This window comes from Pempheris klunzingeri, chromosome 20, assembly GCF_042242105.1.
Source record: "Pempheris klunzingeri isolate RE-2024b chromosome 20, fPemKlu1.hap1, whole genome shotgun sequence".
Taxonomy (NCBI): Eukaryota; Metazoa; Chordata; class Actinopteri; order Acropomatiformes; family Pempheridae; genus Pempheris; species Pempheris klunzingeri.
Window position 1 is genome coordinate 21,647,503 of NC_092031.1, and position 13,153 is coordinate 21,660,655.

Here is a 13,153-nt window from a genome sequence, read left to right on the forward strand (position 1 = left end):
ATAAGTAATGTATGGAATCAGATTTGTTTCAAAAGTTTCAAGCAAAACTTATTAAAAGTCAATCAAAATAAATGGATTTGAGAGAGAAAAAAATGAACTCAAGCAAAAAATTATAACCTTCAAAATAAAAAATGTCTCTTGAAAACAAATAACTGTCTTTTATTTTGTTCAAGAATGTAGTTTTGCTCTCGCCCTCTCTCTCTTTTGGTTACGCTTCTGGCTTTTTCGTTTGCGCTGCCAGATTCTTTGTTTGAGTTAACCTATCTGTACAAGAAGGGCCAAAGTCGTCTCCACCTGCTGAGGAGACTGAGGTCCTTTGGAGTGTGCAGGACTCTGCTCAGGACTTTTTATGACTCTGTGGTGGCGTCTGCAGTCCTCTATGCAGTGGTCTGCTGGGGAGGAGGGAGCACAGAGAGGGACAGAAAGAGACTGAACAGGCTGGTCAGGAGGGCCGCTTCTGTCCTGGACTGCTCCCTGGACTCCATAGAGGAGGTGGGTGAGAGGGGGACACTAACAAAACTCATGTCCATCATGGACAACCCCTCTCACCCCCTGCATGAGACTGTGGGGGCCCTCAGCAGCTCTTTCAGCAGCAGGCTGAGGCCCCCACCCTGCAAGAAGGAACGCTACCGCAGGTCATTTCTCCCATCAGCCATCAGACTCTTTAACACCAGCATCACTGGCTGATGTTAATATACTGCCTACCATCCATGCCATTCCATTCCTGTAAATATCCTATGGTGTAAATATTTATTTCATTTCATCACAATCCATATATTTATATCTATATTTATATTTGCTATTTTTTTTTTGTCTTTTCTATTGCTTTGTTCTTTCACTGTCCCTGTTTATATTGTTGCTGCTGTAACAAGAAAATTTCCCCCTATGGGGGATAAAATAAAGAAGTCTAAAGTCTAAAGTCTAAAAGTCTATCGCGTGGGCTCTTTCAAGGGCGCGTTCCTATTGGCTGTTGAGCTTTTGAGACACGGCTGTGACCCGGAGGTTGTTCCCCTGTTTGCTTGAATTGACTCCTGGGGATCTATAAAGTTTTTTGAACTTTTTCTAATCACCAAGCGGGAGAAAGAATCTTTCATTCGCCATGCAAGGCGTGCATGAAGAGGAAGCATAGGGGGCGTACAAGCAACTGCTTCAAGATTAAAGTGATCCCCAGGAGTCAATTCAAGCAAACAGGGGAACAACCTCCGGGTCACAGCCGTGTCGCTCAAAAACTCAACAGCCAATAGGAACGCGGCCTTGAAAGAGCCCACGCGATAGGTTTGTGTCAGAAGCGTAACCAAAAGAGAGAGAGGGCGAGAGCAAAACTACATTCTTGAACAAAATAAAAGACAGAGTTATTTGTTTTCAAGAGACATTTTTTATTTTGAAGGTTATAATTTTTTGCTTGAGTTCATTTTTTTCTCTCTCAAATCCATTTATTTTGATTGACTTTTAATAAGTTTTGCTTGAAACTTTTGAAACAAATCTGATTCCATAAGTAATGATGCAACAACATGCTTCGCAAAGTAAATGGAACAAGGAAAGTAACCACAAAGCATCTATGAACACACTGACCATGAATGAGCTGCACACATGGTTGTAATGCTTGTTGTAAAGTTGTAAGGCAACAGAAGATAATCTTGAAAACGTATTCGCTGCTGAAGACACTCTGCGTTTACATTGCTGCTCTGCTTTTCCAACGGACATCAGTGGTAATAATTTCCACAGCCAATATGATCTGAGTAGCATGTGTAAAACCCCAATGCAGCCTAGGTCTGCAGCCTACAGACTCCTCTGCACCGTTCCACTAGTTGCTGTAATGCTGTTTAGCTCTGCAGCCTGGGGAGCATGATTACGTGTTTCCAAGAGTGTAAAAAGATCATAATATTAATTGCTTCACTTTGAGTAAGGACACACTCTTAATCGTGTTGGAGTCGATCCTAACATCTGCCTGCCCCCTGGTATCTTGGAATGAAGTCTACAAAAGGAATTAGGGAACTTCAAACTTTTAATTGCAAGTAGCACAAAGTGCTGAGTCGGTGCCAACAAATGTATCATCAAACACTGAAATGTCTCCCTTTTTTAAACAATATGTCCATCTGATGTAAGATAACAGGTAGCCTCAAACCAAGCGTCTCGTGTTTGGTCCTTTTTCCCTGCACAACCGTCAAGCGGTGGCCCTGAGAATTCAGCGCACACAGAATTAAGAAAACATTATGCGAAGACAGTCGGACATATTACAAATGGCAGAGAGGAAATACAAAGCAGAGAGAAAATTTAGCAAACGCATTCATCAATTTGACAACACATGCACAGCGTTTAGAAAGCAAACTGCGGAGTGCGGTTGACAAGCAGGAGTGCTTCCAGAGGACTGTTAGCGCTGAACACGACTTGGACTTGGCCTGATTCCAGAACTGGAGGACAATTTAGGCATCAACACCTCTGGAAAAATTGACCCATTATGTTATAATTTTCTGTTATGTGCTTACAAAAAGGCAGGTAATGAACCGTGGAATAATTAGATTCGTCCCGCTCGGGCATCAGCGGTACACTTTTTAGAAGATGGGTTATTTGTTGTACCGCAGGAACTGGAAACACATTCTTTCACATACTATCTAATAAATCCTTTACCTTTAAGGACAGAAAAGGCACATTCACACTGAATACTGACTAAGACTTGACCTGTATTACATCCGAGCAACTTTTTAAGTCTATCTTTCCCAACTTTTCAAAAGCCACATGGAGTGTTGTTTTATTTCATTTATCTTTTCAATGAAGGATCAACAGGGTGATTGCTTTTTTTCTTTTTTTTTGTTGGGCACTTCTTTCATTGGGCACGCTGCTCTTTCACACATGCAGCCTGTGCGTCTTCTCCTCTTCCCTGTCTCTATATCTTTCCTCAACCTTCTCTCTTTAAGTACTCCTGCGCTCATCAGCTTCACGTCTGTCACGGTAGCGCCTCTGCTTCTCAGCAGAACTCAGTGGTGCATCCAGGCATTTGTTGTAACCTTAGCATGCATAGGCTGCGTAGTGGCATCCAGGTAATACATTTAAAACGTGTTGATTAAGCTTAGTTACACACACACACACACACACACACATTTAATATGGCTATTGATAATAGATTGTCCCTTCTGAGTGAACTGAAGCAGACCCTGTTATTGTGGTGCAACCCTGTACTGTAATTAAGTAAAAGGGTTGCAAATCAATGCTAATATAAGCTTTTTCACAGGATTTTATGCTAGCTGAGGAATAGAATGTTACTGCCAGGGCAAGGACAAACATAATTATATTGCTAAAGAAAGAGAACTTTGCAATTCATTGGTCTTTTTCTGATAGCATGAGTAACAGGGTTGCGTTAGCTAGTGTGACACATTCAGTCACGGCTGATATGATTGGAAAAATATGAAAAACAGAGGAGACGACTTCATTTTCTTCTCCCCATGGTGTTAGCAAAAAGGCACGATGAAGTTATTTCCTTTGTGTCATACGGCCCACAGCTTTTTTTTTTTCCTCTTCCTGTGCCGGACTAGATAGGCTCTGGTAACAGGGCTGCGCGCATGTTAGGGGACACGACTTCTGTGCATAATTATGACCGTTTAGAATATGGTTGACGATTAAACAAATTGTTTTAACAATTACAAGAAACATTTATCGACAAAATCGTAACAAAGAAGTAGATTTGAAGCTTATTTTAACTGTTAAAATATTTGACATGCACGTTGGTCGTCAAGAAGGTGGGACTGGAGGAAAAAGCCATTTTAAGGGGTGTTCAGGAGCTATTTGGTATTTTAAATCATATGTCAGAACTGCTTTTTCTACTGTATTTACAGTTTGACTTAGGAGAAGAGTCATTTATACAACAAGTGCGTGTTTCAGTATTCTGTGCATGAGCTATTTGAAATGTCGTCCATTTCTGGAATGTCCCTTTAATGGTTTTTGACTCATTAGGTTACTGATTTGAACACATTCACCCACTCACACCTCATTCATACACTGGCGGGCCGACTAATAATCCGCACACACACTTAAACATCGATGCGCAGCCTCATGAGCAATTCAGAGTCTTTCCCACGGACACTTTGCCAGACGGGCTGGGTGGAGCAGGGGATCAAACCGCCGATATTCTAACTGGTTGACAACCTTCTCTGAGCCTGCACGAGACTCATGTTTCGCCTGCAATGTCCCATGTCATCACCCGTGATGTAAAAACATCTGATTTTCACACAGTCAGAGAAATAAAGTGCGAAGCCCGCGTATCGTTCTATCACCAAAGCCCCACATGAAGCCCCGTCACAGAGATGCAGTGCAGACACTCTTGAAAACTTGAAACTTTCCTTTTTAAAGAAGCTTATAGATGGGATGCTTTGGACCAGCCCCCCTAGTCATGCTGCCACACGCTTACACTGCCAGACGACTTCCCATAATACACTGAGCTCCTCTCTCTCTCTTTCATTCGCATGCGTCGTGTAGGGATGCTTTTCTGTGGTTGTAGTAATGAACTGACCATCGTCCAGACAAAGTGGAGTCAGGAAGAGAGAATGCTGACTTGAGGGGAACGTGCATGTTATCTAGGACACATGTCCCTGCAGCATGTTACATGAAAAAGACATTCTAACACATCGTGTCCCTTTAATGTATGTAACTAACTTGGTATCTTCCTCAAGAACTTTTGCTTTGTGCTTTCTCATTTGGCACGTGCCTGTGGTTTGTGGAGGTGGTATGCCTGGCTGGGGTTTTCCGGGCATCCATGGACTGCTCCTGCGGATCACCTGTCCCTGTGGTCCTGCATGACTCGTACTGTTTCTATTACTATTATTAGTCATTATCCATTATTTATATATAATACTATTCATTATCAGTCATATTCCTGTTATTATTAATATACTTGCTAATGCTGTCGTTGTTGGTGTGCATCTCTCTCTCCCTCCCTCTTTTTCCTTCCCACCCACACCCAATCGGGCCCCTGACAGAAATCTGCCACACCTCTTAGGTTCCTTTTTTTTTTTTTTTCTTTCCTTTAGTTGACAAGGGCTTTCTCATGTGAGGATTCCAGGTTCCTTAATTTTGGAATTCTTGAAGCGTAAGGTCTCTTAATTAGTTTGGTTCTGACCTGCTATATATGTAAAGAGTCTTCAGATAACTAAGTTTGCTATGAATCGGCGCTATATGAATAAAGACTGACTGACATTTGACTGACCACAGAGGAATCTCTTTCAGGTAGCACCAGCGTTGGGCTGGAATTAGGAAGGTGTCTGCTCTGATGATGCCTAATTCTCGCTGTTGGTGTTTTATTCGCAATGGACTGTTTTCTAGCCGACACATCACAACAGGAACCCCAGTAGTTTGGCTAAGAAGGGATTTCTGAAGTTCTGAAAGTCTGCTGTTTTGGAGAATTCAAAGTTTGAAGTCGAGGCATTGAACTGACATCCTCCTCCCTGGAAAGGTCCCAGACTGCATTTGAATAACATGAACCTGAAAGGACTGCCATTCATTCACCAGATTCTCTTTTTGCTATTCTAAACATCATGCAGAGCATTATTGCAATCCGGGGTCGGGGTCTGTCTATATTTGAAAAACATCATCGAAAGCATCAATGAAATAATGAATGGCGGTGAGCTGATGAACGAATTAGATTTGGAAAAAGTGAAGCGAGATGTGGGAACAGCAATTTCTTTCCCCCACGCCAGCAGCACAGAGCCCATTGTTGGCTGAATAACAATCACATCTGGAGTTAAAACAGAATGCGCTATTGTCTGCTTGCAGGAGAAAAGTAATCTTTGAAAGGCTCTCTCAAAAGGAGCAGCTTTACACCATGCAGGCCCACATGGTGTGAAAGAAGCACCAGATGAAACTTGATGGGTAAAAGCATTTGGATCCAAAGGGATGGGGGGGGGGGGGAGTCTCTGGGGGGTGTACATCTCTGATGTTGGAAGAGAGGCACTTGAAAAATCAGGCTGTGTATGATATTGATTGCCCGTCATTCTCTACCTCCTGCCCAGCCTTTGTTATGTGGAACATCACAGGGGCCACAAGCAGGAAGGGATAAATGGAGGAAAATCATAGCATTAAGCCCTTACACCTTCCAACGCCACAACACCGCCGGACAGAAAGTCGTGCTGGAAGAAAATAACAGACGAAGCAAAGAAGGTTGGCATGTTTGTTGTTATGCAGAGTGTATTCTCTGATCAGTCACGCTGAATTCATACGAAGTTTCACAGTAGCTGTCTCCTTGTGAATGAACAGGGATCCTGCAGTAAGCCCTGTTATTGACAAGAAGGGGTCAATAGTGAGCTGGTGTGAAATTATATATGTATGACCACTATCTGTATTATCCTGTATCACATCTGGGTGTGTGTCTCAATGCCAGAGACGGTATCTGCAGCATATATATATAATATATATATTATACAAGGCAGGCGTTGTTCTGTGTATTTTGTTTTGTCAGCACAAAACATGATCAAAACCGCCTCTCTATACTTTCCAACTTGAAAACATTTTCTACCTTGTTCAGGCAAAATTCCATGACCTAAGTGAGGAAATTAGGTCCGGTCCCATTCACTGAAGACAGCTGCGAGATTTAAACTCCAACATAAGGACGCATGTCGAGGAATGAATGTCCATGCTCAACTCAAATATATATATTCTCATTTATTTAACCCTCTGAGTCCGCTGATCAAATCACGTGGCCACTTGATGACGTAACTGCATGGCGTAGAGGGCACGTAGAGCGATGTAGACACATTCACTCCAAAGTGTAGGCTTGAAACTCTTTCCTAGTTTTTGTTTTATGTCGATAGACCAAGTAAAACAGGAGATATATATTTTTTTTATCATACCATTACTTGCGCATACGTCCGATACGGGTGCTGCATTTATTTCAGTATCTTTGTCATTTTTCGTCATACCAGAAAACGGTACAAAAAGCCAGAATCTGCTGGTTCTCCTCTACAGACTGCATTTACTAGCTTGTTTTCTAGGTTTAGACTGAGGTTGTTTTTTTGGAGGAGGAGGGAGAGAGAGGGAGAGTTTTTGGATAGGAGGGACTGTTTTGTGGAGACATGAAGCGAACACTGGATGTCAAGCGAGCCTTGGAATTATTATATGAACTCCAAGATGATGTTGGGAGGGTTAGGATTAGGGTTCATTAGCATGTTTGTGTTGTTTATTGCAAAAATTAATAAAATTTTTCAAATCGGATTTTATGTGTTTTGTGTGTTTTTTGGCCAAATGTGTTGATACAGTATGTCAAAGTGAAAAAATAATAGCCAGGTCATATAGGAAATGTTGTGCTGAAAAAAAGGATACCAAACATGGGCATATTAAACATTGTTTTATGTGGTATATGAAGACAAAATCATAGTATTCAAAAATGGCCAAAATAGGCTCAGGACTCTAAGGGTTAAAGAAAAGCTCCAGTAATGCCTCACAGTTCTGATCAGATGTTAGTCAAACGCAGGAAATGAAGCATTTGTTGGGGGACTATTTTCAGCGATGTTTAAATCCACATTTGTGCTCCAGTGAGTATTTCTGGCAGCAGATTGGTATATGTGAAACAAAATAAATGAGATGTTTGCTGATGATAATTAAGGAACATGTCACCCAGTGTGACTCTGGTGTGTTTTTAATAGTTTTCATTCACAGTACAGCTCTATGGGACAGAGAACGGAGATCTATCGGGCTTCGGTATACACACAGTACTTGTTAGTAGATGGAATCAGTGTTGGTCTGGGTCTTTTAATGGGATTTATTGATAATATGGAAAATATGGAATCATCTGCCTGAACGTTTAATTGATTAGTAGTTTTCAGACAGAAAAGGCAGATTAGTTCTGTTCATTGTGTGTTTAGATGATAAGCTTTTGCCTATAATTATGTAGTAAGACGTGTCTTGCATCAGTGCTGCTCAAGAAAGACAATAATCTAATTAAGTATTGCAGTATAATGCTGCATTGTGGCACTACACTCACTGGCTGATTACAGCATCCCTGGAAGTACACGTTTTGTTCGACACAGCAGCATTGTGCCAACATGTGCGCAGCCTCGGTTAACCCTACTGACCACAACTCCATCTAAGGCGGGGGGGCGGCGGCTGAACGCTTCAAGTTGACATTTCTCCTCAGGCCTTATATTCAGACAATTTGAATGTCTGACTGGGATAGAATCAAGTTCAATTTTCTTCCAAGTGGCCCAAATCGTTCTTAGCCTTCACTATCTTTACTGTCTACATCCACCTATTCTGATCTGAACCTCCTGTTTTGTTTTTTTCTGGATTTACTGTGACCACTAGAACAAAGAGGACCGTGAATACATTTATTTACATAGAAATGTTCAAGAACTGAAAGTGGTCCAGAAAGGGAAACATCATCCAAATAAAGACAAGATAAAGATAAAAAAAAACTTTTTATTGATCCCTCAGTGGGGAAAGTTTGCCGTTACTGCAGCTCAAGGGGACAGACAGAGCACACAGTTAAAGAAACATAAGATATACAGAAAAAACCTTTATATACACAAAGAAACATTATATACAGAATCCAATAATTACAAAGAAACAACAACAGGGTGGGATGGGATGCAAACATTATATGGATTATTATATTGGATGATTGGGTAATAATAAAGTGCATTAGGTAGTGGTGGTGCAGCAGGCTATAATGCGGAAGCGCTCCTTCTTACACTTAAGGTGTAGCAGTCTTTCACTGAAGGAGCTGCTTAAGGCCCCCACAGTGTGAGGTGTTGTCCATGATCCTCCTCTCTCCCACCACCTCTATAGAGTCCAGGGGGCAGCCACAGATGGAGCTGGCTCTCTTTATCAGTAAAACACAAAAATAAAACACATTTATTTAAAAAAAAAAGGCAATTGGAGGCTTATAGATCTAGGAAGACGATTTTAGGAAGATCATAAACCCAGCTCCATCAACTGCCAACACCTGGCCTAGGTCTTTACTCCATGTGATGACAGCCAACCTCACATTTGGGTGTTGGCCAGCACATGAACTAAAGTGCACTGCCATGGATACGCGCCTGATCTCAGCTGAGGCGGGCAAACAAATGGCAAAGATAAAAAAAATCTCGTGCAGATTTTGCCATTCAATCATATATTCCATTACCACTTCAATATCATTTTAGAATGGTTGGTACCAGGACAAACGCCAACCAGTCACCATGGACAACAAGAGGTTCATGCTGGAAGTGGAAAAGCACTTTAACTTCATCCTGCCGGCTGACGGATACAGCACAGCAAGGTAGCAAATACATAAAGCAAGACAAAAAAAAAAAAAAAGAACCATCGCATGTTTGCTCATGTTAGAACCACGACAATTACAGGAAAATGACCGCTGACCATAAAAAAGTGGTACAAAGATTATGATATGATATATATATGGCCAAACATAGTTCAGTATAATGTAATGTATACAGGAATTAACATGAGTAAAAAGGAATGATTTTCTTTGGTGTATATTTAACAAAAACAGAGCTGAAAGTCATCAATGACGAGCACACGTGTTCTTACAGCGCTGACGTCATTGTGCAGACTCCTTCTTACAACCACAGGTCATTCACACCATCTCCTAATCACTGCTGTCAAAGTATTTCACCGTCCAAATGCACCATCGTCGGTCCCGAAATACGCCCAATAATCTCTTGGGCACACAGAGTACTGCCTCATGTACACTCTCCGTCACCGCCTCAGCCATCTGAGAATGTATGACGTTACATTTCAAAAAATTAGCCACATGTTATTGCTAGACAACCAATTCCAAGAAAAACAATATATTGTACTTGCTTTGCCTGGTCAGCATGATCTGCCATGTTTTAAGGAGGATTTTTAATTTGGAATTTGGAATCTGAGATTATATGGTTGATCTTAACTGAAGTAAACCTTCCTTATTTGATTTGATCCGAACGCTTTACATTTTAGAAGGAACCAACTCACGCGGGGAAAGTTTGTCGTACTTTTCATTCGCTATCTTTCTCAGGTCTTTTCTAAAGGCCTTGCATTCTTCATTTGTCAGCATTTTGCCCTGTAACAGGCTTCCATCGTGACATAATCATACTGATATTATGGACCTCTGGAAGCGACTTATTGGTTTTGCTCATATATATTGATCTGACGTGATGTTGTTCGTCAAGATCAGGTGACTTCAGGGCCGCGATCAGTCCGTCTCCAGTGTCTGGAGCCCGTCCGTAAGTAGGATTTAATTCATACAGTTTACTCGCTTCCCTGTTTGTGTCACCCGTTTAACCTGAGAGGTTCAAAGAACACATTTATTTGTTCGTGGCCTGAGAGGTCTGCCGGCGAATGCAGCGATAGTGGAAGGATCCATGTCAGTGATTGTGTGGTGTACTATGCCAGACCCAAGAGCTGAGGACTATGTGGATCTTCAGCTTTTCCAAAAATAGCAGAAATAAAGAGTTACATTTCTATTTAAGGCTATATAACGAGAGATATAGATCCTCATCAGCTATGCCCAGGGTTTGATCCAACCTTAAACGAACATATGATAAACCCTGTTTTACTGATGAGATCTGATGGCAAAGATCTTCTTTGTACCACTCTGAGATCACCCAGCAGTTTACATGGACAAACAATGAGAAAACGACCCCTGTAGCGGCACAAGTAGCAAAACAGCTGCAACTATCAGCACATTTACAATACTGAGTTATTTGAAATGAAGTACTATTTTGCTTTGTATTACTACTGTTGCTGTTATCATTAATACTACTATTATTCTTCCTACTAATTAATAATACATTTTATTACTTTTCCCAACTAATAATAGATGCATCCTGCTGCTGTCACTGATGGTGAGAGGACAGTGAAGATTGCTGTGCTGGTTTTCGCACCAGAGTCAGTGTTAGCCACACACCTATGGCGGAAAGACGGCCGTCAGCCCACGGAGGGGTTGAAGGAGGTCCCATTCTCTATAGATTAGTCACACAGGGAGCATTTTCACACACATTTACTGAAAGGTCTCATAGTTTGGAGGTGTCCAGACACACCAGAGACCCAAATTTGCCTTAAAAACACATAAAAAAGTGTGTTTTGCATATATTCCCTTTAAAAAATAAAATAAAATTACACTTTCACTGAAAATAAAAGGAGTCTCAGCCAGTTTTAGGGGGTTTTCAAAGGAAGAAACTTGATGAGGCGGACTGGGAATGAGTTGGAATGGGGGCAAATCCCCGCAGCCAGGTTCCAACATCTGCCAGTCTGAAACCAGAAGAGCGACGGCTTTGAGCATCCCATGGTTTTGGAATGATGTGTTGGGTAATCTGCATACTTCTGTGTGGGCCCGTGTACGTTAAGCCTTACATTGGTCATACAGTGGAGCTTATGCCCCAAACCAGACACACACACACACACACACACACACACACACACACACACACACACACATATTTCACAGACAGGAACTCAATCCTCTACGTAAAATGTGAATAATTCAGTGGAAATGTCAGTGTTGGAACAAGTTATATTTTAGGTCTATGATAAACTATGCAGCGTAAATGTTTGAAGCTCATTTTCTGCTTTGGGAGGTCACGCGCACACACACACACACACACACTGATAGTGTCTTAACGCTTTTTGCATCAAACGAGCAGATTGGTGGAGAGGCTGCCAGAGTTTCTGATGATGATCTTATTCGTTTATGCTCTCCCTCACTTTCCTCTCCTGTGTGTGTGTGTGTGTGTGTGTGTGTGTGTGTGTGTGTGTGTTAGATCCAAACTCTCCTAGCAGTAACCGCCTTCTTTCTGAAGCTGAATTCCACTCAGATCAGTGTCCTATTTAACTATATACATACATGAGAATTTTCTGCGGTGTTCATCCACCTGTGCACCCCCCCCCGCCCCCCTGCCTGCCTGCCTGCCTGCCTGCCTGCCTGTCTGCCTGCCTGCCTGCCTGCCTGCCTGTGCACGCACCCGTTGCATGCGCCCGCGGCCGCGCGCATCGCTCTCCCTGAATCCTAACACCGAGCAGAGCCGCAGAGCTGGGTGGCATCGCTTGGTGCCCGGTGCCAGACTGGAGCAGCAAGTCCACCACGAGGCGCTAGCGAGGATACAGGAGCCGCCTGTCCGGGGACAGCACCCTTCCCTTCACCTTCTGGACACGGAGTTTATCATCATGAGATTATTGTTGTTCAAAATCTTTTTTTGAAGACAAGTTTTGTTTTTCCAGTGTGCTGATTTGCTTCCACCTTCCACTGGTGCGTCAAAGCCGCGCGGTTCGGAGTTTCTCCACCTTTTTATTTAATTCATTATTTGGAGGGAATTCGTATCCAGTCGTTGTAAGTGTGTTTTACCTTCCTCTCGTGAACACACCTCCCACGCCCACTCCCATATTTGCCTTTCATTTGTGAGAGCCCGTGCCTTAGCTGCGTCCTGGGTGTGTGGGATGGAGAGAGCCTGTGCCGCTTGCGTCAAGTTCGGCACAATCAGCCAAGAACGTGACCGGAAGTCATGAGGTCATGTTTGTAAAATCAAAGCATCGATTGAGCGACGGCTGCAGCACACCATTTAATCCGCGCAAATGTACAAGTGCGCTGTGAAATCCTGAGGTTCATACCTGTGTCAGGTGTGGCAACTCTGTACGGTGTAGTCACGCGATGTTCCTAAAGGAAAGCTTGGATTTAAAACAACATATCCGCCATTATCAAACCGTCGCCAGCTTCTGTTTTACGCCCCTTTTGCTCTCGCACTTTATTTCACTCCTGTGTCCGTGCGCGGAGCGCCGAGCGTCAACAAACCAAAGCTTTTATTTTGACAGCGCGTACAGGAAGTGCTCGCTTTTACGCCCGCGCTCTTGACGCTGGTTCCTCACAGTGACGGGTAGAGGTGTCGATCGGAGGCTCGCCACCTGGCGATGCGAGTTCAAGAGTTGTGAGATGTGTCCAGGTGTTGGTGTGTTCCCCGCCGTCCCACCGCATTAATCTACGCTCTCTGTTTCTCTCTTTTTCCACACAGAGACTCCACTCAAACCATCATGTGTGACTTTCCGTGGTAAGAACGGGATGCCCACTCGCCGGATGGATGGATAGAGGGATGTGAACGTTTTAAGGCGCACTGGAATAATACAGTGAACTGGTGGAGAGGATCAGTGTTCTGCTCTGCTCTGCTCGGCTCTTTTCTGTGGAGTTCAGCCCTTTTTTTTGGGG